Raw genomic sequence first — 26,678 nt, forward strand, 5'->3', positions numbered from 1 at the left:
TATATATAATGTTTTATTATTTGTCTGTGTTAGATCTTAATTGTGGCACATAGGATCTTCGTTGCATCATTTGGGGTCCTTTGTTGGGGGTTCAGGGACTCTAGTTATGGCACATGGGCTTAGTTCTCCAAAGCATGTGACATCTTAGTTCCCTGATCAGGGCTCAAACCTGTGTCCCCTGCATTGCAAGGCGGATTCCAAACCACTGGACCACGAGAGAAGTCCCTTGTAAAATTTAGTAATTTTTTTTCCATTTGACATAACATGAACTAAAATTGCAGATACATTGTAAAGATTTTCTACAACCAGGAAATTTGGAAAATAGAAGGTGAATTAATTCATGCCAACATCAAAACACAGCTACAGTTCTCCCTTTTGTATACTTATTATTAATATCTAGTCTTTTTTATGTATATACTAGATACTTCTAGTTTATTTGAACTCTTGCCTCTATGGGTAAAATGGTAACAATGGTACCCACCTCAGGGTTGTGAGGAGGATTGAATGAGATGAACAAAATGTAGTCCCGGCCCCAGTGAAGCTCTTGGCACAGGACCAGGAAGAGGGGTGATGAATCAGGGCTGAAACCTCATGCTCAAGGACATGAGAGGGGAGTGGTGCAGTGTTGCTATGGTCAGGAGTAACGCTCCGTAGCAGCATCTCAGCCAGATACACTGTGAGACGAGGCAAGTGACTTCACCTCCCTCAGCCTGTTTCCAGTTGGTTTTCTGTGAGAATTGTTCCACATGTACATTTATCTTCGTTGTGTTTGTGGGGGAAGATGAGCTTCATGTCCTCTGACTCTGCCTTCTTGATCTACCGCCAGCCTCAGTTTCCTCTCCTGTAAAGTGGGCATAAATTCAATTATTTAATAAGATAATGTACATCAAGGGCTTAGCTTGTGCCTGGAGCATCATGAAGACTTCATTAGTGAGAGTGATGACTGAGTTTTATCAAAACTTGGATGCTGGCAATTAGAGGATGTACCACCATCTAGTAAATGTTATCTGTTCATTGTAAAGGCATGTGGTAATTCTGGAGAAGTGAAAATTGGGCGGGCGGGGGTGGGGGGCGGGTCTTACACTATAACTTACAATGTATATCTATCTTACATTATATACAATGTTATGCACAGAAGGGTCTGGAACCCTGAAGAAAGAACACACTCATCTGTCACACTCAGTTTCTCTGTCCTCATCTCTACCTTTTCAAACTGTTCATGGGGTGCTCCAGGCAAGAATCCTGGAGTGGGTTGCCATTACCTTCTCCAGTGGACCATGATTTGTCAGAAGGAGATCAAACCAGTCAATCCTAAAGGAAATCAACCCTGAATATTCACTGGAAGGAATGATGCTGAAGATGAAGCTCCAATACTTCGGCCACTTGATGTGAAGAGCCGACCCATTGGAAAAGACCCTGATGCTGGGAAAGATTAAAGGCGAAAGGAGCAGGGGCTGGCAGAGGATGAGATGGCTGGATGGCATCATCGACTCAGTGGACATGAATGTGAGCAAGCTCTGGGAGATAGTGGAGGACTGAGGAGCCTGCGTTCTGCAGTCCATGAGGTCTGAGAGCGGGACTTAGCGACTGGACTCTACTCCCAGCTGCTTGCTTTTCTCTCTCCTGTTCCAGCAGCTTCTCACATTCTTCCACGAGGTGGCGCCCGGACCCTGGGACCCGCAGCAGGAACAGACGCCCTAGATGTTAGTCCATCTCTCCTGCTTTCTCTTTCTTTTTCTTTCTCTTTCCTTCTCCCTCCATCCTTATTTTTCTTCTGGTCAGTGAGACACTAGATTCAGTGCTCAGAGGCTCTCTGGAGGCTTCCAGAGCTTGAAGAACAGCTCCAGGGCCCTTGCAGCTCACCTAGTCCATCCCAAGTTGTAATTCTTTTGTAGCCAGTCCCTAGCTCTCTCCAGTTCTCACTTGCATACCTTCAGTGACAAGAAACTCCCTACATTATGAGGCTTCTGTTCTGCAAGGAATTCCATATAATAGTCAAGCACTCGAACTGTGAAGATAAACCCAGCTGGGTTCTAATGTCCCAGTTTTGCTCTTTGCTCAACGAGTGATTCAGACCCTTGCTGCTTTGTTTATGAGTGAATCACCAGGGTCTGGCACAGGAAAGGCACTCATCTGGTAAATAAGTAAATGAACAAAGCCAATTGTCTTCTGCATCTAGTTTCTTCACCTGTAAAATGGGTTAATAACAGTATTCACCTCATATGTTTGTGAAGAATTAACACAACAGGACCTGAAACAGGCTTTTTCCTGGCACATCAATAATTACTTCTTTCATTTTCTTTTGTATTTCCAGTATTTCTGCTCCTCTTATCTGAAAGTTGTCCTTTAGAGCTCCTTTCAGTTTAGCCCTATTCCTTGGAGCCATGAAGAACATTTGCTCACTTCTCCAAATGCTTCAACTCTGCAAGCCACATGTGCCTGCTGTGTGCCAAGCACTTGGGTGACTACAACAAAGACTTGATCACGGTGTTTTCTTTGGGTGCCTCTTTGTCTAGCCATAGAAAGAGACAATGAAGCAACAATGGGTGCTCAGTGAAGATTTTGAAAGAACAGTAGGACTTATCCCAGAAAAGTCACATAAGCTGGTGAGTATAGATCCAGGATTTGGATCCTGTCTGATCGCAGCCTGCACCTTAGGCCCTCAGTCCTGTCAGCCCTTCGCTCTGGAGGATGCTGGAGCCTGTGGTTCATTTCCTGTTCCTGAGCATTCCACCACCACCACGACGTCATGGCTATTATGTGGCTTCTCATCACGCGTTCCTCGTCTCTCCCACGTCGGAACCGTATTTGGCTCTGTTGGAACCCCATGTGACTGGCTGGGGGTAGGGCTGGCACCTCCACCTCCAGGGTGGGCTCTGATGGCCTGGACCAAGCAATGCCTCACCCCCTTACATCAGTCACAGAGACAGACACTACCTGAGCCAGAGCCAGGGATCTGCCAAAGGAAGCCAGCGGGGGTCTTCCCTGGTGGCCCAGTGATTGAGGCTTTACCTTCCAAAGCAGCGGGTGTGTTTTGGATCCCTAGTTGGGAAGCTAAGATACCACAAGCTTCACTGCCCCCCTCCCCCCAAAAAACCACACAAAACATGAAAAAACAAAAGCACTATTGTAACTTTCAATAAAGATTTTCTTTAAAAAAAAAAAAAAAAGGAAAAGCACAGCTTTCAGAGGGCAGAAGCTGCTTTTTGCTTCTGCCGAAGTATTGGGTGGGATATGGTTGCCCGCAGAGTGTGCTGAGGGGATGTGAGAGCTGGAGGCGCAGCCGCTCTTCTGCCCAAGCAGGATCCCTTTTGAGGATGAAGTCAATATACAGAGGCAGGCAGAGCCTAGAGGCTTCCTTGAGAAACAGAACCCAGTCTGCGTTTTTCATTAGTTACTATTGTATAACAAATTACCCTAAATTTAACAACGTAAAGACAGCAAACATTTATTATCCCACATGGTCGAGGGTTGGGAGTTTGGAGAGCCTAGATGGGTGTGGTTCTGGTTCAGGTTCTCAGGAGTTTACAGGAAGAGGCTGGCTATGGCTGCACTCATCTGAAGTTTGACTGAGGCTGGAGGATCCCTTTCCAAGATGACTCACTTATATGAATGTTGGGAGGAGGCCTTGGTTGCTCACCAAGTAGACCGCTCCATGGCACATGGCTCCCCCACTCCCACCCACCCTGGACAGCCAGGGAGGACTAACCGTGCCTTCTAGAACCTAGTCTCTCAAGTCACATGCTATTATTTCCATTTTTTACTGTCTTCTAGAAGCAAGTCATTGGGTACAGCCCGCACGCAAGGGGAGGATCATTAGGCTTCCTTTGAAGGGAGTGTTGAAGAATTTGTAGACCAGTTGGCTTTTTTTTTAGTGGAGACTTTTAAAAAAATTGAAGTATAGTTGATTTGCAGTGCTGTATTAATTTCTGTTGTATAGCAAAGTGATTCAGTTACACAGATATATATATGCATACTCTTTTTCCTATTCTTTTCCATTATGGTTTATTACAGGATACTGAGTCTAGTTCCTTGTGCTATACAGTAGGACTTTGTTGCTGATCTATTTCATAGGTAGTAGCTTGTGTCCGCTAATCCCAAATTCCTGTTGTATTCCTCTCCCACCCCTTTGCCCCTTTAGTAACCTTAAGTTTGCTCTCTATGTCTGTGAGTCTGTTTCTGTTTCATAAATAAGTTCATGTCATATTTTAGATTCCACATATAAGTGGGGCTTCCCAGGTGGTTTAGCGGTACAGAATCTGCCTGACACTGCAGGAGACTCAGGAGACACAGTTCGATCCTTGGGTCAGGAAGATTCTCTGGAGGAGGAGCTAGCAACCTACTCCAGTGTTCTTGCCTGGATACGATCCAGAGGAGCCTGGAAGGCTACAGTCCATGCGGTGGCAAAGAGTCAGACCCAGCTGAGCACACACGCGTCAGAGATGTCATCTGGTATTTGTCTCTTTCTAACTTACTTCACTTTGTATGATCATCTTCAGGTTCATCAACTCTGAATCTTCATTAGAAGGACCAGTGCTGAAGCTCAGGTGACTCGCCACCTGATGCCAACAGCCGACTCTTTAGGAAAGACGCTGATGCTGGGAAAGATTGAAGGCAGGAGGAGAAGGGGACAACAGAGGATGAGATGGTTAGATGCCATCACGTACTCAATGGACATGAGTTTGAACAAGCTCCAGGAGGGATGAAGGACACGGAGGCCTGGCAAGCCGCAGTCCATGGGGTCACAAAGAGTCAGACAGGACTGAGGGACTGAGCAACAATAACAATGTTGCTGCAAACGGCTTTATTTCATCCATTTTTATGGCTGAGTATACCATCGTATGTATGTGCCACACCTTCTTTACCCATTCATCTTTCAGTGGACATTTATGTTGTTTCCATGTCTTGGCTATTGTAAATAGTGCTGCTATGAACACTGGGGGGTGTGTGTATCTTTTTGAATTATAGTTTTGTCTACATATGTGCCAGGGAGTGTGGGAACTCTATTTTTAGCATTTTAAGGAAACTTCATACTATTGACCATAAGTGGCTGTACCAATTTACATTCCCACCGACAATGTAGGAGGGTTCCCTTTTCTTATGGACTGGTTTTAACCCACCACTGTAGTGATACCTGGAGAAGGCAATGGCACCCCACTCCAGTACTCTTGCCTGGAAAATCCCAAGGACGGAGGAGCCTGGTAGGCTGCAGTCCATGGGGTCGCTGAGTCAGACACGACTTAACGACTTCACTTTCACTTTTCACTCTCATGCACTGGAGAAGGAAATGGCGACCCACTCCAGTGTTCTTGCCTGGAGAATCCCAGGGACGGGGGAGCCTGGTGGGCTGCCATCTATGGGGTTGCACAGAGTCAGACACGACTGAAGCGACTCAGCAGCAGCAGCAGCAGTAGTGATACCACTGGAGCTGCTCAGTCAAGCGCACACCTGAGGATCCAGCTCTGACACACGAGTTAGTTCATTCTCCTTGTTGCTGTTATATTTTTTGGAGGGAGGAGGGCTTCCTTGCTGCATGCAGGTTCTCTCTGATTGCAGCGGATAGGGGCTATTCTTCGTTGCGGTACATGGGTTGCTCATGGCGGTGGCTTCTCTCGTTGTGGCGCACAGACTTCGCTGCCCTGAAGCATGTAGAATCTTCCCAGACCAGGGATCCAATCTGGGTCCCCTGCACTGGCAGGTGGATTCTTAACCACTGGGCCATCAGGGAAGTCCTCAAGTTGTCCTTGTTGTTGAAGCCAGTTTGGGCTGGGTTTTCTGATCCCGGCAAATCGAAGAGCCCTGGTGAATACCTCCGGTGCCTCATGGGAAGAGCTTTTGTCTGCCTCCTCTCCTTCTCCAGGCCTGCCTTTTCTGACCGTGTCCCTCTTAAGCGCAGTGAAAAGAGCTTGGCCCAGGCTCCAGGAGAAGTCCTTTACCCTGCAACAAAGTACGCGCCACAGCCCCATGGCCACTGGTGAAGGCAGATGTGGGAAAACACTCTGCTTTGTTGACTCATGATCCTTCAGATTCATTTTTCCACCGGTGGCTCCTGCTAAAACATGCCTTTTCCATCCGCAACCTGCCCTTAGATATTTGGCAACAGTTTCCGAGTCTTCCTGAGTCAGGCCCGTTTGGGAGGAGAGAGACAGAGGACTCAGTTCCCATGGGGACTGTCGGTTTCCAAGGGGAGAGAGTTCTGTGTCCACCTTCACCCTGCCTCGCCATGTGAATATGAGCAGGTACCTGCTTCTCTCTGGTTGTCAGCGCCCTCCCTTACAAAAGGAGGTGAAGGTTACACCAACATGTCAGAACCTGCTTTAGGATGTTCTTAGTTCCCTTCTGTCCAGAGGAGACATGAAATTGAAGAAGGAGCCTCGCTCAGACAATCTGAGTCTTGTGCGGTCAGTGGTATCCTAGCAGAGATAAAGGCATACACTCTATGCCCTTTGCCATCTGCCATCTCATTTGATACTCCCAGAAGCCAGTGAGGAGACAGGACAGACAGACCTGTGGACAGATACGGTCTCACCTCCAGGGCCTGGGATAAAATAGCCGCTGTGGATTATGGAGTAGTTTCTGCTGACTGTGTGCCAAGTACTTTATGTATGATCATTCTGTTTCACTCTCACGTCAACCCTGCTGGGTGGTTACTATTATTAGTCTCTTTTCCAGATAAGGACCCTGAAACTCAGAGGGGTGATGTAACTGTCCAAGGAAAAGGAAGCAAAAGGAAGCGGTGGAGCTGGGATTCAGATGCCACTCCAATGTCTCAGAGGCTGCCTGTGCTTTCCATCACACAGCACTCCCTCTGGTGCTAACAGGAGCACAAGGGTGGGAGTAGGGTGGGGCAAAACAGGAATGCAGAGACTCGGGATCACAAATAAACTCTGAACACTTAGCAGTTCTTCACAGGAGAAACCGACAGACATGGCAAAGCAGCTAGACTCCAATAAAAATTAATAAAAACAAATAAATTAGCTATCAGTTCAGTTTAGTTCAGTTCAGTCGCTCAGTCGTGTCCAACTCCTTGTGACCCCATGGCCTACATCACGCCAGGCCTCCCCGTCCATCACCAACTCCTGGAGTCTACCCAAACCCATGTCCATGGAGTCGGTGATGCCATCTAGTCATCTCATCCTCTGTCGTCCCCTTCTCCCCCCACCCCCAACCCCCCCCAGTATTTGGGTCTCTTCAAATGAGTCAGCTCCCTGCATCAGGTGGCCAAGGTATTGGAGTTTCACCTTCAGCAGCAGTCCTTCCAATGAATATTCAGGACTGATTTCCTTTAGGATGGACTGGTTGGATCCTGTTACTGCCCAAGGGACTCTCAAGAGTCTACTTCAGCACCACAGTTCAAAAGCATCAACTCCTCAGTGCTCAGCCTTCACTATAGTCCAACTCCCACATCCATACAAGATCACTGGTAAAACCACAGCCATGCTATATATTATACAGCATAGAAAATATAGCCAATAATCTATAATAACTTTACATAGAGTATAAACTATACAAATTCTGAATCACTATGTTGTGTACCTGAAACTAATATTATATTGTAAACTGACTATACCTCACTAAAAAAGGGCTTCCCAGGTGGTGCCAGTGATAAACAACCTACCTGCCAATGCAGGAGACATAAGGTATGTGGGTTCGATCCCTGGGTTGGGAAGATCCCCTGGAGAAGGAAACGGCAACCTACTCCAGTATTCTTGTCTGAAGAATCCCATGGACAGTGGAGCCTGGCAGGCTATAGTCCATAGGGTCTCAAGGACAGGACTGAAGCAACTTAGCACACACTGGGGGTATGCGTGCACACACACACACACACAACAAAAAAATTGAAGAAAAAAAAAAGAAAAGACAGTAAAAAAAAAAAACAAAACAACCAGCTCTATACACTTACTAGTTCTGTGGCCAGGGCAAAAATCTCCCATCTCACTGAGCCTCATTTTCCTTTTCATTAAAAAGGGGCTAATGGTTCTTATATGAATTGTGAGGACTTGGGGGAAAATATTTGTAGCGAGGGCATGTAAGTGAGCATCCCTTTTGTACTGCAGAGCGGTCTAAATGAAGAGAGTGTTGTTTTTCTTAATCCCAGAGCAGGGGCTGGGCCAGGAAGTAGGCAGGCCGATCGGGATCGTCCAAGTGTCCCAAAGTGGCTGTTTCCACGCTTGGCGTCCACCAAGTCCCCTGGAAAGGAAGAGAGGGCAGGAGGAAAGGCCCAAGCCTTGGATTCTTATCTAGAACTTCCCTCCACCCCGGGCCCTCCAGGGGAAGAGCAACTCTGAGCTGTCACCACCGAGTTCCAGGCATTCCAAAGGGCTCAGTGGGGAGGAAGGCTGTCATCGCCCGAGCCAGCAGCAGCCAGAGAGAGGCCCGGAAAGGCTGGTGGAAATCCAGGCCTTGCAGCCTCCATCCTCGCCCTGCCCTGGTCTCACTGTCCTACCCGAGGCCCCAGAGACTGGCCCGCCCAAGAGAAGCCACGGACCGCAGGCCCCAGCAGTGATGGCCTACCGCCCAACCCTCCCGAGTGGCAGCTTTAAGGGCGACTGGGATTTGGACTCAGGGGGCCTGGCCTCTGTTCTGGTTTAGTCCTCTCCCCTCTCTGGACCTCAGTGTCCCCTCTGTGGGCCAGGAGTGTCAGGGAAGGGCACCGCAGTCCTGGGGTGAAGTCAGAGTCCCTGCTACCCGGTCACAAAGTGCCCCTCTCATCCTTCTTCCCAGGCTGCCCTCTGGGTCTCGGTCACAGTCCTCCAGCCCAGGGCTTCCACGTGCATGCCATCTTTATAATTCCATGTCTCTGATGCTTCCTGAATCCTAGGTCTTTCCTGCTCCCGGTTAGGCTGAGAGTAGGGGGGCCTGCTCGCTTCTCTGCACCCCTCAGAGCCTGGCCCAAGGCTGAGCTCTTTCCTGATCATGCTGCTGGGCCCTCCTGATGGACACTCAGTCCACTCCCAGCGCCTGTCGGAAAGAGTTCTGGCCACACAGATGGGGCAGTCCTGCCTTCTGACCCCAGCTGCCCCCAACTCAGACTGCGTGATTTTGTTCAGGGCCCTTCCCCTCTCCCAGAAGCATCCGCGGCTCTTTGAAACGTGCTCAGTGGAGACCCAGTGAACACTGCGGCTCCCAGGAGAGTGAGCAGTGGGTGTTCCTGGGTGCTGGGGTGAGGCCCCGGGCAGGAGCCGGTACTTCAGACCTCAATACCACCCTGCCCCCCAGAGCTGCTCTGCCCTTCACTTTTAACTTGTATGCACTGGGCAAACCTGGGATTTGTGTTGTGTGTGTGTGTGTGTGTGTGTGTGTTTAAGGCTTTCCTGAGGCAAAACTGATGCACAATAAACTGCCATATTTAATATGTAGACACTTTGGGACTTCCCTGGTGGTCCAGTGGATAAGAAAGTGAAAGTCGCTCAGTCGTGTCCGACTCTTTGCAACCTCATGGACTATACAGTCCATGGAATTCTCCAGGCCAGAATACTGGAGTGGGAAGCCTTTCCCGTCTCCAGGGGATCTTCCCAACCCAGGGATCAACCCAGGTCTCCCACATTGCAGGCAGATTCTTTTTTTTTTTCCCATTTATTTTTATTAGTTGGAGGCTAATTACTTTACAATATTGTAGTGGCTTTTGTCATACGTTGACATGAATCAGCCATGGATTTACATGTGTTCCCCATCCCGATCCCCCATCCCACCTCCCTCTCCACCCGATCCCTCTGGGTCTTCCCAGTGCACCAGGTCCGAGCACTTGTCTCATGCATCCAACCTGGGCTGGTGATCTGTTTCACCCTAGATAATATACATGTTTCGATGCTGTTCTCTTGAAACATCCCACCCTCGCCTTTTCCCACAGAGTCCAAAAGTCTGTTCTGTACATCTGTGTCTCTTTTTCTGTTTTGTATATAGGGTTATCATTAGCATCTTTCTAAATTCCATATATATGTGTTAGTATACTGTAATGGTCTTTATCATTCTGGCTTACTTCGCTCTGTATAATGGGCTCCAGTTTCATCCATCTCATTAGAACTGATTCAAATGAATTCTTTTTAATGGCTGAGTAATATGCCATGGTGTATATGTACCACAGCTTCCTCATCCATTCGTCTGCTGATGGGCACCTAGGTTGCTTCCATGTCCTGGCTATTATAAACAGTGCTGCGATGAACATTGGGGTGCACGTGTCTCTTTCAGATCTGGTTTCCTCGGTGTGTATGCCCAGGAGTGGGATTGCTGGGTGATATGGCAGTTCTATCTCCAGCTTTTTAAGGAATCTCCACACTGTTTTCCATAGTGGCTGTACTAATTTGCATTCCCACCAACAGTGTAAGAGGGTTCCCTTTTCTCCACACCCTCTCCAGGATTTATTGCTTGTAGACTTCTGGATAGCAGCCATCCTGACTGGCGTGTAATGGTACCTCATTGTGGTTTTGATTTGCATTTCTCTGATAATGAGTGATGTTGAGCATCTTTTCATGTGTTTTTTAGCCATCTGTATGTCTTCCTTGGAGACATGTCTGTTTAGTTCTTTGGCCCATTTTTTGATTGGGTCATTTATTTTTCTGGAGTTGAGCTGGAGGAGTTGATTGTATATTTTTGAGATTAATCCTTTGTCTGTTGCTTTATTTGCTATTATTTTCTCCCAATCTGAGGGCTGTCTTCTCACCTTGCTTATAGTTTCCTTTGTTGTGCAAAAGCTTTTAAGTTTCATTAGGTCCCATTTGTTTATTTTTGCTTTTGTTTCTAATATTCTGGGATGTGGGTCATAGAGGATCCTGCAGGCAGATTCTTTACCAGCTGAGCTATCAGGGAATCCTCCTGCCAATGCAGGAGACACAGGTTGGATCCCTGGTCTGGGAAGATCCATCATCCCATGGGGCAACTAAGCCCATGCACCACAACTATGCAGCCTATGCTCTAGAGACAGTCCTCTGCAACAAGAGAAGTTATTAAAATGGGAAGCTGGTATACTGTAACGAAGACCCAGAGAAACCAAAAATCATTTTTTTAAAAAAGACTTAAAAAAAGAAAGTGTACGCTTTGATAAGTTTTGACATACATGTACATGGAGGAAATCATCTACAATCATGAGGGCGGAGGTATCCATCACCCTCAAAACTTGCCCCACGCCCCTTTCTAGTCCCCCCCATCACCCAAGAGCCACCAATCTGCTTTCTGTCACTGCACACCAGTGGTCATGTTCGACATTTTTTTATGTAAATGGACTCACCTAGTACGGTCTTTTGCCTGGTTTCTTTCACTCAGCATAATTACTCTGAGATTCGTCTTTGTAGGCACCTGTATCAGTAGCCCATCCCTTTTTAATGCTGCCTGGGGTTCTGCTGTGTGGATGCACTGCGGTTGTTAACCCACTGACCTGGTGATGGCCATTTGGGTTGCTTCCCATTTTTACCTATTGCAAATGCGTGTTCCTGCTATGAGTGTTCCAGTTCACAGGATTTTATCTGAAAAAGTTGCACTATTAAAAAAAAAAAAAAAAAAAGCTAGGGGACTTCCCTGGTGATCCAGTGGTTAAGAATCTGCCTTGCAATGCAGAGGATGCAGGTTCGACCCCTGGTCTGGAAACAAACATTTCACATGCTGTGGAGCATCTAAGCCCACACCACAACTACAGAGCCCCTACGCACAATGAAAGGCCAGCAACATGCAAAAAAGACGCCTCACGCTGCGATGAAGACCTGATGCAGCCAAACAAATAAATGAATAAATAAATAAATATTTTAATCGGTATTGCTGTTGTTCAGTTGCTAAGTTACGTTTGATTCTTTGCGACCTCATGGACTGCAGCATGCTGAGCTTCTCTGCCCTTCACCATCTCCCGGAGTTTGCTCATACTTGTGTCCACTGAGTCCATGATGCCATCCAACCATCTCATCCGCTGCCGTCCCCTTCTCCTCCTGCCCTCACTTTCCCAGCATCAGGGTCTTTTCCAATGAGTCAGCTCTTCCCATCAGTGGCCAAAGTATGGGAACTTCAGCTTCAGCATCATTCCTTCCAATGAATATTCAGGGTTGATTTCCTTTAGGATTGACTGGTTTGATCTCATTACTGCCCAAGGGACTCTCAAGAGTCTTCTCCAGCACCACAATTCAAAAGCATCAATTCTTCAGCGCTCAGCCTTCTTTGTAGTCCAACTCTCACATCCATACATGACTACTGGAAAAACAATAGTTTTTACTATACTGACCTTTGTCGGTAAAGTAACGTCTCTTCTTTTTAATATGCTATCTAGGGTTGTTATAACTTTTCTTACAAGGATTAAGTGTCTTTTAATTTCATGGCTGCAGTCACCATCCACAGTGATTTTCTGCAGCGATTTTGGAGCCCAAGAAAATAAAATCTACTGCTGTTTCCTCTTCCCCCCCTCTATTTGTCATGAAGTGATGGGATTGGATGCCATGATCTTAGTTCTTCAATATTAAGTTTTAAGCCAGCTTTTGCACTCTTCTCTTTCATCCTCATCAAGAGGCTCTTTAGTTCCTCTTCACTTTTTGCCATTCGAGTGGTATCATCTGCATATCTGAGGTTACTAGTATTTCTCCTGGCAATCTGGATTCCAGCTTGTGATTCCTCTAGCCCAGCATTTCGCATGATGTGGTCTGCATATAAGTTAAGTAAGCAGGGTGATAATATAAAGCCTTGACAAACTCCTCTCTCAATTTTGAACCAGTCTGTTGCTCCATGTCTGGCTCTAACTTTCGCTTCCTGGTCTGCATATAGGTTTCTCAAGAGGCAGGTAGAAATGTTTACGTGTGTACATATTTTTTTTTTAAGCTAGACAATGTGATTCCTCCCAACTGAAGGCTCTAAGGACCAGAAAGCTGTCATGGAGAGTCAAGGACTTAAGGAAGCTCCTGTTTTGCTCTCCTACTGGTGCCAAGAACCTGACCACATCTGCTCATTTAATCACAGCTCATCTGGGAAGCAGGTGCCACTGTTACTTTACAGATAAAATAGCTGAGACCTAGAGGCATGGATGCGGCCAGCTGACGACACACATCCAGGCTGGGGCAGAGCCATGACTCAGTCCCAAAGCCTAGCTGCCTCTCGCCTCTGAAGAGAACCAGCATTGGTTCCTTCTTGACTCATGTGTGGCTGCGGATGACGTCTGTGTTGACTTTTGTCATGCTGGGCCCGCTGGGGATAACCAGTCAAACCTGAGAGGCGCAGCGGGGAGCTGGGGCCAGAGCAGGGGCAGGAAGTGAGTCAGCCGCACTCCTGAGGGCCGCCGGGTCGGGGCCCGGCCGAGGAAGACCTCACACAGAGGTCACTAGGCTTCCCACACAGGTTCTCTCCTATAATGTTCACCGCAATTGTGAGACGTGAGAGTGACCATCTCCATCTTACAGATGGGAAAACGGAGGCTCGGGAGGGTCTATCAGTCAGGATTCTGTCAGCTTCCAGTAACAGAAAAGCCAGCTGAAAGTGGCTTCGGGGATTCCCTGGCAGTCCAGTGGTTAGCACTCTATCCTTCCACTGCTGGGGCCCGGGGTCAATATCCGGTCGAGGAACTAAGATCCTGGGCCAAAAAAATATAAATAAATAAGTGGCTTAAACCATAAATACATTTAGTTGACAAAACCTCCAAAGCTCTAGGTGGGTTCGGCAAGAGCCAGGTTGTTGTCCAGAGGCCCCACGGGCCCTTAGGACCTGGGTTCTTCCCCTCATGGAGGCCTTCATCCTTCATGTCTTGGCTCATCCCTCCCTCACAGCCCTGAGAAAGCCTGTAACGGTTTCAGGGGCCACAAGCCAACCATGACAACTGAAGGCAAACAGAGAACCCTCTCCCCCTTGTTACCCCGTGTAAGAGGGAGGAGACCCTCCTGGAGCTCCCAGCACACTTCCCCTCACTTACCATCAGCTGTGCTTGTGCGCTAAGTCGCTTCAGTCGTGTCTGACTCTTTGTGACCTATGGACTGTAACCAGCCAGGCTCCTCTGTCCAAGGGAGTCTCCAGGCAACAATAGTGGAGTGGGTTGTCAAACCCTCCTCCAGGGGATCTTCCTGACCCAGGGATCAAACCCATGTCTCTTATGTCTCTGGCATTGGCCGGCGGGTTCTTTACCACTAGCGCCACCTGGGAAACGCCTACCATCAGCCAGAATTGCCTAAAACAATCACTGGGTTAGGGATTGGACCTCACTTGTGGCCCAGACCCATCCGGACCCACCTCCAGGGTGGGATCCCTCTGGAGGCTGGATGCTGAGAGGGGGGTCTTGTTTTCGAGGAAGAAGGGGTCTGCCATGGGAGGAACAGAGGCCTACACAGTGTCATCTAGCTGGTCAGAGGAGAAAATTGTGGCTCCTGTTATGGAAACCAGAACATAGGCCACCCTACTGCTCCATGAACACTGTGCCAGCTGGGTATTATCCCGCCACCGTGAGGTGAGATGCTAATATTACACCCACTTTATCGAGGGAGATATGGAAGCTCAGAGAACAAGAAGTTTGCCTGAGGTCACACAGCCAGAAAGTGATGGCCCTGATATTTGAACTCTGTCTGGAATTCCAGCTTGTTCTTCCTCCAGCCCAGCATTTCTCATGATGTTCTCTGCATGTGAGTTAAATAAGCAGGGCGACAATATACAGCCTTGACGTACTCCTTTTCCTATTCGGAACCAGTCTGTTATTCTACGTCCAGTTCTAACTGTTGCTTCCTGACCTGCATACAGGTTTATCAAGAGGCAGGTCAGGTGGTCTGGTATTCCCATCTCTTTCAGAATTTTCCACAGTTTATTGTGATCCACACAGTCAAAGGCTTTGGCATAGTCAATAAAGCAGAAATAGATGTTTTTCTGGAACTCTCTTGCTTTTTCGATGATCCAGTGGATGTTGGCAATTTGATCTCTGGTTCCTCTGCCTTTTCTAAAACCAGCTTGAACATCTGGAAGTTCACATTTCACCTATTGCTGAAGCCTGACTTGGAGAATTTTGAGCATTACTTTACTGGTGTGTGAGATGAGTGCAATTGTGCCACAGTTTGAGCATTCTTTGGCATTGCCTTTCTTTAGGATTGGAATGAAAACTGACCTTTTCCAGTCCTGTGACCACAGCTGAGTTTTCCAAATTTGCTGACATATTGAGTGCAGCACTTTCACAGCATCATCTTTCAGGATTTGAAATAGCTTAACTGGAATTTCATCATCTCTACTAGCTTTGTTTGTAGTGATGCTTCCTAAGGCCCACTTGACTTCACACTCCAGGATGTCTGCTCTAGGTGAGTGATCACACCATCATGATTATCTGGGTTGTGAAGATCTTTTTTGTACAGTTCTTCTGTGTATTCTTGCCACCTCTTCTTAATATCTTCTGCTTCTGTTAGGTTCATACCATTTCTATCATTTATTGTGCCCATATTTGCATGAAATGTTCCCTTGGGATCTCTAATTTTCTTCAAGAGATCTCTAGTCTTTCCCATTCTATTGTTTTCCTCTATTTCTTTGGACTGATCACTGAGGAGGGCTTTCTTATTCTCCTTGCTATTCTTTGGAACTCTGCATTCAAATGGGTATATCTTTCCTTTTCTCCTTTGCTTTTTGCTTCTCTTCTTTTCACAGCTATTTGTAATGTCTCCTCCCCAGCCATTTTGCTTTTTTGCATTTCTTTTTCTTGGGGATGGTCTTGATCCCTGTCTCCTGTACAATGTCATGAACCTCCGTCCATAGTTCATCAGGCAATCTGTCTATCAGATCTAGTCCCTTAAGTCTATTTCTCACTTTCACTGTATAATCATAAGGGATTTGATTTAGATCATACCTGAATAGTCTAGTGGTTTTCCCCACTTTCTTCAATTTAAGTCTGAATTTGGCAATAAGGAGTTCATGATCTGGGCCACAGTCAGCTCCCGGTCTTGTTTTTGCTGACTGTATAGAGCTTCTCCACCTTTGGCTGCAAAGAATATAATCAATCTGATTTCAGTGTTGGCCATATGGTGATGTCCATGTGTAGAGTCTTCTCTTGTGTTGTTGGAAGAGGGTGTTTGCTATGACCAGTGCGTTCTCTTGGCAAAACTCTTATTAGCCTTTGCCCTGCTTCATTCCTTACTCCAAGGCCAAATTTGCCTGTTACTCCAGGTGTTTCTTGACTTCCTACTTTTGCATTCCAGTCCCCTATAATGAAAAGAACATTTTCTTGGTGTTAGTTCTAGAAGGTCTTGTAGGTCCTCACAGAACTGTTCAACTTCAGCTTCTTCAGCGTTACTGGTCCAACCAGTCCATCCTAGAGGAGATCAGTCCTGGGTGTTTGTTGGAAGGACTGATGTTGAAGCTGAAACTCCAATACTTTGGCCACCTGATGCGAAGAACTGACTCATTGAAAAGACCCTGATCCTGGGAAAGATTGAAGGTGAGAGGAGAAGGGGACGACAGAGGATGAGATGGTTGGATGGCATCACTGATTCAATGGACATGAGTTTGAGTAAACTCCAGGAATTGGTGATGAACAGGGAGGCCTGGCATGCTGCGGTTCATTGGGTTGCAAAGAGTTGGACATGACTGAGTGACTGAACTGAACTGGTATTTGGATCCCACCTCACACAAAGATCAAGGGAGGGGCTTAGAGAAGGCCCAGGTGAGTGAATCAGAGGGCAGGTGGGGCAGCCCCCAGGCCAAGTAGAGATGGCTGAGCAGTGACAGGTAAGGGTCAGCTGCTTGGAAAGTCCAGTTTCCAGGAATAGGTCTGGGGCCAGGCTGGCCAGCAAGCCCAGCCCAACCTGTAACACAAGCCCAGGAGGTTACCCCAGCCACCCACCTTGCCTGATTCTCAAGTTCCAAGTCTCTTGCCTGAGCCCCCTGCTCCACATTCCAGATGGAAAAACAGGCTGACCTTGCATAAAAGTCTGGTTTATCTGTTTTATTCACTGCCTCATCCTTTGGCCTAAAACAGTGCTTAGCCCATTGTAGGCAATAAATAAACATTTTTAGAATGACCGACTTGTTGAATGAAGGTGGTTTTCTGGAGGCACTTAGAATTGCAACAGAAAGCTGACTATCAGAACCAAGTCTCGTGACTTCTCTCTGGTGGTTCAATGGCTAGGACTCTGCTCCCACTGCTGGGGTGGGGGAGGGCAGGGTTCAATCCCTGGTCCGGGAACTAGATCCCACATGCCACCATTGAAAAGATCCCCAAGGCCACAACTAAGATCTGGTGCAGCCAAATAAATACTTTTTTTTTTTTTTTTTAAAGAGCAGCCTCTTCTTCAGTCCCTGATGTTGCACATGGGAAGAGTACTGGGGGTATCCCTCACAAGGCACACAGGCTCTCGCAGACACATTTAATACATTTCCCCCAATGCACGCACACACACGCAGACACACACACACACCCCTTACTTTGGTTCCAAGGACAGACTCCCCTCAGCCTACTTAAGCATGAACGGGGTGGCAGGAGGTGGAGAGGGTCACTGGCAGGACCCTTGTGTAAGGGCAAGATCAGGAAAAGCAGCCTGAGCTCCAAAGGGTCAGAAACAAAACAAGGGAAAAAAATGACATCACCCGCCACCAACCCTGCCCATTTGGGCTGAATGCCTCCTCTTTTCTCCCCTTCCCTGAACACTGGCTTTCTCAGGACTCCTGGCTACCTCAACGCCAGGTGTGCAGGTCCTCTCAGTTCCAACACCCAACTAAGACTGGTGTCTAGGTCTCAATTTCAAATTCTTTGAGAGTGAATCTGATTGGCTAGCTGGGGTTGCATGCCACCTCTGGTTCAGGGGCCACAGCCCAGGACCCATGATGCGGGGGCAGACCCTGAAAATGCCAGTGCACATGCCTTCTCTAGCAGGAATGTGGAGGGTAGAGGGAGTGATGCCTTCACAGCCCCCATCCTTCAGGATATTCAAAAAGTCCTGAGTATCTCCCGTGATGGAGCTCTTATTACCCATGCAGCACAATGCTATCCATTGTCCCTTGTTATTCAGCGCCTTGGTCACGTCTGACTCTGTGACCCATGGACTGCAGCACGCCAGGCTTCCTGTTTTTCACTGTCTCATGGAGCTTTCTCAAACTCATGTCCATTGAGTTGGTGATACCATCCAAACATCCCATCCTCTGTCGCCCCCTTTTCCTCCTGTCTTCAATCTTTCCGAGCACTGGGTCTTTTCCAATGAGTCAGCTCTTCCCATCAGGTGGCCAATGTATTGGACCTTCAGCTTCAGCATCAGTCCTTCCAATGAATATTCAGGGCTGATTTCCTCTAGGATTGACTCGGATTTCCTTGCTGTCCAAAGGGCTCACAAGAGTCTTCTCCAGCACCACATTTTGAAAGCATCAATTCTTCTGCAATCAGCCTTCTTCGTGGTCCAACTCTCACATCCATACGTGACTACTGGAAAAACCATAGCTTGATTATACCAACGCTTGTCAGTAAAGTGATGTCTCTGCTTTTTAATATGCTGTCTAGGTTTGTCATGGTTTTAAATTATCTCTTAATTTCATGGCTACAATCACCATCCACAGTGATTTGGAGCCCAAGAAAATAAAATCTATCACTGTTTCCACTTCTTCCCATCTATTCGCCATGAAGTGATGGGACTGAATCCCACAATCTTAGTTTTCTGAATGTTGAGTTTTAAGCCAGCTTTTGCACTCTCCTCTTTCACCCTCATCAAGAGGCTCTTTAGTTCCTCTTCACTTTCTGTCATTGGAGTGGTATCATCTGCATATCTGAGGTAGTTTATATTTCTCCTGGCAATCTTGATTCCAGCTTGTGATTCATCTAGCCGGGCATTTCACATGATGTACTCTGCATGTAAGTTAAATAAACAGGGTGACAATATACAGCCTTGTGGTACTCCTTTCCAAATTTTAAATCAATCTCTTGTTTCATGTCTGGTTCAAACTATTGCTTCTTGACCTGCATAAAGTTTCTCAGGAGGCAGATAGGGTGGTCTGGTATTCTCATCTCTTCAAAAATTTTCCACAGTTTGTTGTGATCCACACCGTCAAATGCTTTAGCATAATCAAGGAAGCAGAAGTAGATGTTTTCCTGAAATTCCCTTGCTTTTTCTATGATCCAAGGGATGTTGGCAATTTGGCCTCTTTTTCCTCTGCCTTTTCTTAATCCAGCTTGCACATCTTGAAGTTCTCAATTCATATGCTGTGGAAGCCTAATTGAAGGATTTTGAGTATTACACCTTGGTAGCATGTGAAATGAGCACAGTTGAATAGTCGTTTCAACATTCTTTGGCATTGCCTTTCTTTGGGATTGGAATGAAAACTGACCTTTTCCAGTAACATGGCCACTGCTGAGTTTTCCAAATTTGCTGGCATACTGAGTGTAGCATTTTCACAGCATCATCTTTTAGGATCTGAAATAGCTCAGCTGTAATTCCATCACCTCCACTAGCTGTGTTCGTAGTGATATTTCCTAGGGCCCACTTGACTTTACATTCCAGGGTGTCTGGCTATGGGTGAGTGACCACACCATCATGGTTATCTGGGTCATTAAGACCTTTTTTTTGTATAGTTCTTCTGGGCATTTTTCCCACCTCTTCTTCATCTCTTCTGCTTTTGTTAGGTCCTGTTGTTTCTGTCCTTTATTGAGCCCATCTTTGCATGAAATGTTCCCTTAGTATCTCCAATTTTCTTGAAGATCTCTAGTCTTTCCCAGTCTATTGCTTTCCTCTATTTCTTTGCATCATTCACTTAAGAAGGCTTTCTTATCTCTCCTTGCTGTTTTCCAGAATTCTGCATTCAGTTGGGTGTATCTTTCCCTTTCTCCTTTGCCTTTAGCTTCTCTTCTTTTTTCACTATTTGTAAGGCCTCCTCAGACAACCACTTTGCTTCCTGGTATTTCTTTTTCTTTGAGATGGTTTTGGTCACTACCTCCTGTACACTGTTATGAACTTCCATCCATAGTTCTTCAGGCACTGTCTACTAGATCTAATCCTTTAAATGTATTTGAGAGATGTATACCACCTCTTCTATACAATCATAAGGGATTTGATTTAGGTCATACCTGAATGGTCTAGTGGTTTTCCCTAGCTTCTTCAATTTAAGCCTGAATTTTTCGATAAGGAGTTCATGATCTGAGCCATAGTCAGCTCTCAGTCTAATTTTTGCTGACTGTGTAGAGCTTCTCCATTTTGGGCTGCAAAGAATATAATCCATCTTATTTCAGTATTGACCATCTGGTGATGTCCATGTGTAGTTACCTCCTGTGTCGTTGGAAGAGAAGGTTTGATGTGACCAGTGTGCTCTCTTGGCAAAATTCTTTTAGCTTTTTCCCTGCTTCATTTTGTACTCCAAGGCCAAACTTGCCTGTTATTCCAGGTATTGCTTGACTTTCTGCTTTTGCATCCCTATGCCCTATGATGAAAAGGACATCTTTTTTTGCTGTAAGCTCTGGAAGGTGTTGTAGGTCTTCACAGAACCTTCAACTTCAGCTTCTTTGGCTTTAGTGTTTGGGGCATAGATTCAGATTACTGTGATGTTGAATGCTTTGCATTGGAAATGAACCAAGCTCGTTCTGTCTTGAGACTACACCCAAGTAGTGTATTTTGGACTCTTTTGTTGATTGTGGGGGAGTACTCCATTTCTTCTAAAGGATTCTTGCCTACAGCAATAGATATAATGGCCAACCCGGGGATCAAACCGAGGTCTCCTGTATTGAGGCAGATTCTTTACCAACTGAGTCACTAGGGAAACCCTAGATATAACGGCCATCTGAATTAAATTCACCTATTCCTATCCTTTTTAGTTCATTAATTCCTAAAATGTCGATATTCACTCTTACCATCTCTTGCTTGATTGTTTTAGCTTTGGCTTTTGAAAGTGTTTTCTCCTCTTATCCTGAGTTTCCTGTGGGTCTGGGCCAGTTCCCCCACCAGAATTCTTTGCTCATTGTTTACAGAGGCTTATTCTTCTCCTTCCTAGTGTTTCTCCACCTCTTCCCTGCCGATTGTGCGTTTTGGACACAGCTCTGATCATTTCAAGCAACAATCACACGTATCACTGTGAGCAGGTCTCTTATCCTCTTTGAACCTCAGTTTTCTGTGTGTATGTGTGCCCAGCTGCTCAGTCACGTCCTAGCCCGTGGGCTCCTCCACCAGGCTCCTCCATCCGTGGAATTCTCCAAGCAAGATTATGGAGTGGGTTGCCATTTCCTCCTCCAGGGGATCTTCCTGACACAGGGACAGAACCCACATCTCTTGCATTTCCTGCACTGGCAGGCAGATTCTTTACCACTGAGCCAACTGGGAAGTCAATGCTGGGGCTACTAATTCTCATCTCACAGGATTACTGAGAAGATGAAAGCAGTCCATGTATGGGCAAGCTCCACAGAACTGAATCCCAAACAAACTCAGTGTTGGTCTTTCCTTTTGGCATCAGCCCTTAGTTAAGTTGATCAAAAGCTGGACCAGGAGAGAGAAGAGGTTTGACTTCAAGCCTCAGCTTGGCCATCTAACTTTCCGTGTTTGGGAAATTCCCTTCCCCTCTCTGGGATCAGTTTCCCCATCTGTATGCAGCATCAGTGAAAGGCAACTCCCCTCACCCGTCATCCATGGATCAGTGAAAGTCTACCACATCCTCACGCATGACCTTGGAGAAAGTTTTTACAAAGTGGGAGGGCTATGTTCAACTTTTGGGCTGCCAATGGAGTGGAAAGGGCCTTTAAGGGAGTTGAGAACTGAAGGAGATCAAGAATTCAGCAGGAGTAGGTTTTATGAAAGGAGGAAGTGAAGAGGCTGACTAGGAGAAATGGATCCCCTTCCCAAGAATCCCCATAGAGATTAGGTGTGGTGGTCCTAAAACATGGTGCCCAAATGCTTTCTGACCCTCCCATAAGAATGTGGGGTTTTGTATGCCTTCTCCTTGAATATGGATTTTGTGATTGACCAATAGAGTATAGAAAATGACCCAAATCTTAAGAGACTGGAAGGTCACTCCCTATTTCCAGGAACACTTATTCTTGGAATCCAGCTGCCCTACTGTGCCCAGGGTACCTTAAGAGGCCGTGTGTAAGTGTTCTGGCCAACAGCCCCAGCCGACATACCAGCTGACAACAGTATCAACTGCCAGACATGTGAGTGGGGGAAGCCTCTAGAATACTCCAACTCCATCCACCATCTACACTCGATCTCAGTCAAAAGGCCGAGAAGTGTTCCATCCACCATCTGATCACGACCACACGAAGAACCCTGACAGAGAACCCAGCCTAGCTGAGCACAACTGACCCGAGATCCGCAAGAAATAATAACAAATGATATTGTTTTAAGCGATTAAGTTTTTTGGTTGACTCCTCTCACAGCAACAGTTTAACTGGAATAGAAGACCAGCTATGAATCCTTTCACAGTGGGATAGGATAGGAAAGCCCATTTTTCATGAGATCTTAAAGCACAGGGGGACCCCTAGCAAGCTGTTAAACTTGGAGGTCGAAAGCAGTGACATCTGGAGGAAACTGGAGTGAGATAAGTTTCTGCTGTGACCTTTAGGAGTTGGCCAGAGACTCACCAGGTGAGAGAAAGTGTCAAAAATGACTTGGAAGTTTCTATCTTGAGCAACTGTCCTTGGTGATAGCAGGAGATGAAACTGGAAAAGAGGAGAGCAAGAGGATGAGCAGGTTTGGAGGGAGATGATGAGATCAGTTCTGTACACAATGTTGCATTTGCCGAGTGTCTTCTGTAAATACAAGAGCCTGCAGATAAACTGAGAAAAAAAGAGGAATTCTTTCTGGAAGCTTCAGCTTAGAACCCCAGTCCTCACTCATCAATGCCCATGCTAATTCACTCATTCATTCATTTATTCATCCATTCATTCACTCATTTAGTAACCCATTCAGACAGACAGGTATATTTAAGAACCCAGACTCTAGAGACTGCCTGGGTTCAAAGCCCATTTCTACCTCTTCCTACCCATATCCATCATGGCCTTGGGCAAGTAACATAATCTCTTGGTACCTCAGCTTCCTTATCTCCAAACAGGAATGATAATAACAGTATTTATATTATTATAAAGATTAAAAGAGCACATACTTGGAAACCTTTAGAATAGTACTTGGAACATAAATACATATTACATATTAGCTATTAATAGTTCAACAAAAAATCTTTATGCTGGACCCCCTACTGCACTGAGGATGCAGCTGAGAATTGGGCAGACACAAGCCCTGCCACATGAGGCTTACATTTTTGTCCTTATCCAGCACTTGGGCCCTAGGCTTCCTCAAGTTTTCTTTCATGAGTATTGTCCCTTTTGATCCTCAGGAAGAGACTATTAAAAAAAAAACAAAACAGAAAGAGCCCATGAGGCTGGCATGACAGTGACCTTCTCCCCATTTGACAGAGGTGGAAACTGAGGCCCAGAGAGGAGCATGGATGTCCTCTTTGCACAGTGCCTCTGTCTACTGGCACAAATCAATGTGTCCCTTTAACAAAGGCACACTGGGGACTTCCCTGGCAGTCCAGTGGTTAAGACTATGCCTTCCATTGCAGGGGGTGTGGGTTTGATCCCTGGTCAGGGAACTAGGATCCCACACACAGTGGGGTGTGGCCAACAAGTTAAAATAAAAAACAAACAACCAAACATAAAAACAAAGACACTCCCACATGAGTGGGCCTTTCTCCTGTCAGGTAACTCTGCTTCCTCTGCCCGTAAATCCTTCAGCAAACGAAATCTCAACCATGATTAACCTCTGACCTCTGTGCAGGGATCTCCACAAGCCTTTCAAGGCAGAGTTTCCGGAGGGACAAGGTCAGGACCCTGTGCTCACACTGCCCTGCTCCTTACTTGGTCTTTCAGGGGAACTGGGTGTTTTTCTGCTTGGTGGGACCACGCCAAACCCCACCCAATCCATATTATCTTCATGGATGCCTGAAATTCTAGCATTCATGATTCATTCTTTCAAGTTGAGCAATGGCTCCCAGAAACATCCTGTAATATCCCCAGATCCCTCTGAAGTGGGTCACCAACACCTTATTGAGCTAAAGCGGGTCTTGAACACGATCACCTTCCTCCTACAAATGAAGAAACTCTGGTCCAGAAAGAACTCGCCTGAGGGCACAGAACTGGTCAGCGGCAAAGCAGGAGCGGAAGATGGCCCTGTTTCCTCATCCCATAGGAGGGACACAGGGTAGTCCCGTGGGCCTCCTGCTCAGTTCAGTTCAGTTCAGTTCAGTGGCTCAGGCATGTCCGACTCTTTGAGACCCCATGGACCGCAGCACACCAGGCCTCCCTATCCATCACCAACTCCCGGAGTCTACCCAAAATCATGTCCACTGAGTCAGTGATGCCACCCAACCATCTCATCTCCCTGCTCATCTCATCTCCCTGCTCGTTTACAGCTTGCAAAGAGCTTCCCCATCAGAGCTCACCTGATGGAGGCCATGCCTATGAGCAGACCATCTTCCTCCCTGAGGTGCACATGGGCTGCCTGAGGCTACACAACAACCATACCTGCTTCTGATAACAGGGCCTGATCGATCGTTTAGGGAATCAGCTTAAAGGTACTGTTCATTGGTCCCAGCCGCTGGGTCCCCCGAGTGGCCCTGGTTGCTGGCTTTTCCAAGGCCTCATTCAGCTCCTCCTCCCATTCTCTGGGCAGCCCCAGATCCTTCCAAGGCATTCCATTTATTGTCGTTTAGGGAAAGCCAAGTTGCTTTCTGTCCTGGTTTCTTAAGAACTCTAACTGACATACCCACTTTACAGGTAAGAGGGATGAGGTGTGGAGAAGAAATGTGAATGATAAGAGATAGGGCCAGGGGACTTCCCTAATGATCCAGTGGTAAAGAACCTGCCTGCCACTGCAGGAGACGTGGGTTCGATCCCTGGGTTGGGAAGATCCCCTGGAGAAGGAAATGGCAACCCACTCCTGTATTCTTGTCTGGGAAACCCCATGGACAGAGGAGCCTCACAGGTTACAGCCCATAGGGTCGCAAAAGTGTCAGAAACAACCAAGCGACTAAAACAACAGCAGCACCTCCACTGTGCAGTGAACTACACACAACAGCCCTGGAGACAGATTGTTGCTGTTTAGTTGCCAAGTTGTGTCTGACTCTTTTTTGCAACCCCATGGGCTGTAGCCCTCCAGGCTCCCCTGTCCTTGGAATTTTCCAGGCAAGAATACTGGAGTGCCTTGCCATTTCCTTCTCCAGGGGATCCTCCCCGCCCAGGGATCAAAACCAAGTCTCCTGCACTGGCAGGTGGATTCTTTATCACTGAGCCACTTGCCTTATACGGTTGTTTTAAGGACTAAATGACATAAAGTCTTTGGCACCATGCCCAACACTTAGTAAGTGCTCAATAAAGAGTAGCTAAATATCATGACACCCTCATCGCAGGCTCTGTCTGGAAGGTGTCTGGCAGTCTGTGGTGAAACTGCAGGTCCTAAGTGCCTCGCTTTCTCACCGCCCACTCCCAAACCTCCTAACCTTTCCTGGATGGCCTCTGTGCCTGATCTCTTCCTCCAGGGCCCTGCAGGCTTGGCTGGGCTGTTGAGGAACAGGGTTCTGGCCTTGTCGGGCGCACCGTGGCTTTCAGTTTGGCAAAGGCTCCGGATATACCAGGGCTCAGCTGTCAGGTCATTCCTGCTCCAAGGCTCAGAAGGTTCCAGCAGGATGTTCTACCCTCCAGCCTCCTTCAGCCCCCGAGCAGATAGAAATCAGAATGCAGCACTTCTTCAGGGCCCACCTACGGCCCGCTCAGTAGCCCCCACAGCTGCCCAAGCCGCCTCACACCTTCTCCACCCTCCCCTGCCAGCAGGCCAAGCAGCCAGAGACAGGCATGGCTGGACCCAGGGCCTTTGGGAGAGCCACGTGTGCCAGCCCAGCGCCTGCCAGCTCTCAGGCTGGTCTCACAATGGCCCCTTTCACCAGGGAGAGAGCTGGCTACCCTGGAGCCCCAGGGGTGACGTCCCAGCCCCAGGGGCAGGGAGGAGGAGGTCAGAACTCAGGAGGGGGCGGCCGAGGCTGGGAGAGAGCAAGGTGCTGAGGCCCTGCCGCCGCCACCACCGCTTGACAGCAAGGTGCCCGCAGCACAGCCCAAACCACAGAGATCAGACTCCCTGGGGCCCGGGCGTGGGGGGACAAATAAGTGTGGGAGCAGATGGAGGGAAGGAGTTAGTCATGGGGTTCTGGGGGAAGGGAGGCTGGGCCCTCAGCCCACGCTCTGGCTGGCATCTCCAGGCCCATAGCAAAAGGGTGACGTGGTCTTGGTCCTTGAAACAGCCCTTCCCAGCCAGGCACCTTTTGCCCCTCCCCTTTGTCCCTATGCCTTTTGTCCCAGGCCTCCAGGAGCTCTTAAAGGAACTTGCATCTTCCTACAAGTATCTCTGTCCCTGTTTTTCGGTTCAGTTCAGTCGCTCAGTCGTGTCTGACTCTTTACAACCCCATGGACTGCAGAGTGCTAGGCCTCCCTGTCCATCACCAACTCCCGGAGTTTACTCAAACTCATCTCCATGGAGTCAGTGATACCAACCAACCATCTCATCCTCTGTCATCCCCTTCTCCTTCTACCTTCAATCTTTCCCAGCATCAGAGTCTTTTTAAATGAGTCAGCTCTTCGCATCAGGTGGCCAAAGTATTGGCGTCTCAGATTCAGCATCAGTCCCTCCAATGAATATTCAGGCCTGATTTCCTTTAGGATGGACTGGTTTGATCTCCTTGCAGTGCAAGGGACTCTCAAGAGTCTTCTTCAACACCACAGTTCAAAAGCATCAGTTCTTCGGCACTCT

The 26,678-nt window shown here is 47.4% G+C and overlaps 1 long non-coding RNA gene across 2 annotated transcripts; it reads right to left on the reverse strand.

The window, feature by feature from the left end:
- Window positions 1-25,788, reverse strand: LOC139032230 (uncharacterized). Of its 2 annotated transcripts, none has more exons than XR_011484757.1 (3): window positions 25,378-25,788; window positions 22,463-22,540; window positions 1-841 (listed from the first exon to the last, which is right to left on the reverse strand). It is a non-coding gene; the product is annotated as an uncharacterized lncRNA (long non-coding RNA). The 2 variants fall into 2 exon arrangements; XR_011484758.1 differs by lacking the exon at window positions 1-841 and adding an exon at window positions 7,452-8,190.
- Between the last annotated feature and the right edge of the window lie 890 nt (window positions 25,789-26,678).

Source organism: Odocoileus virginianus, chromosome 30 (genome assembly GCF_023699985.2).
Source record: "Odocoileus virginianus isolate 20LAN1187 ecotype Illinois chromosome 30, Ovbor_1.2, whole genome shotgun sequence".
Lineage (NCBI taxonomy): Eukaryota > Metazoa > Chordata > Mammalia > Artiodactyla > Cervidae > Odocoileus > Odocoileus virginianus.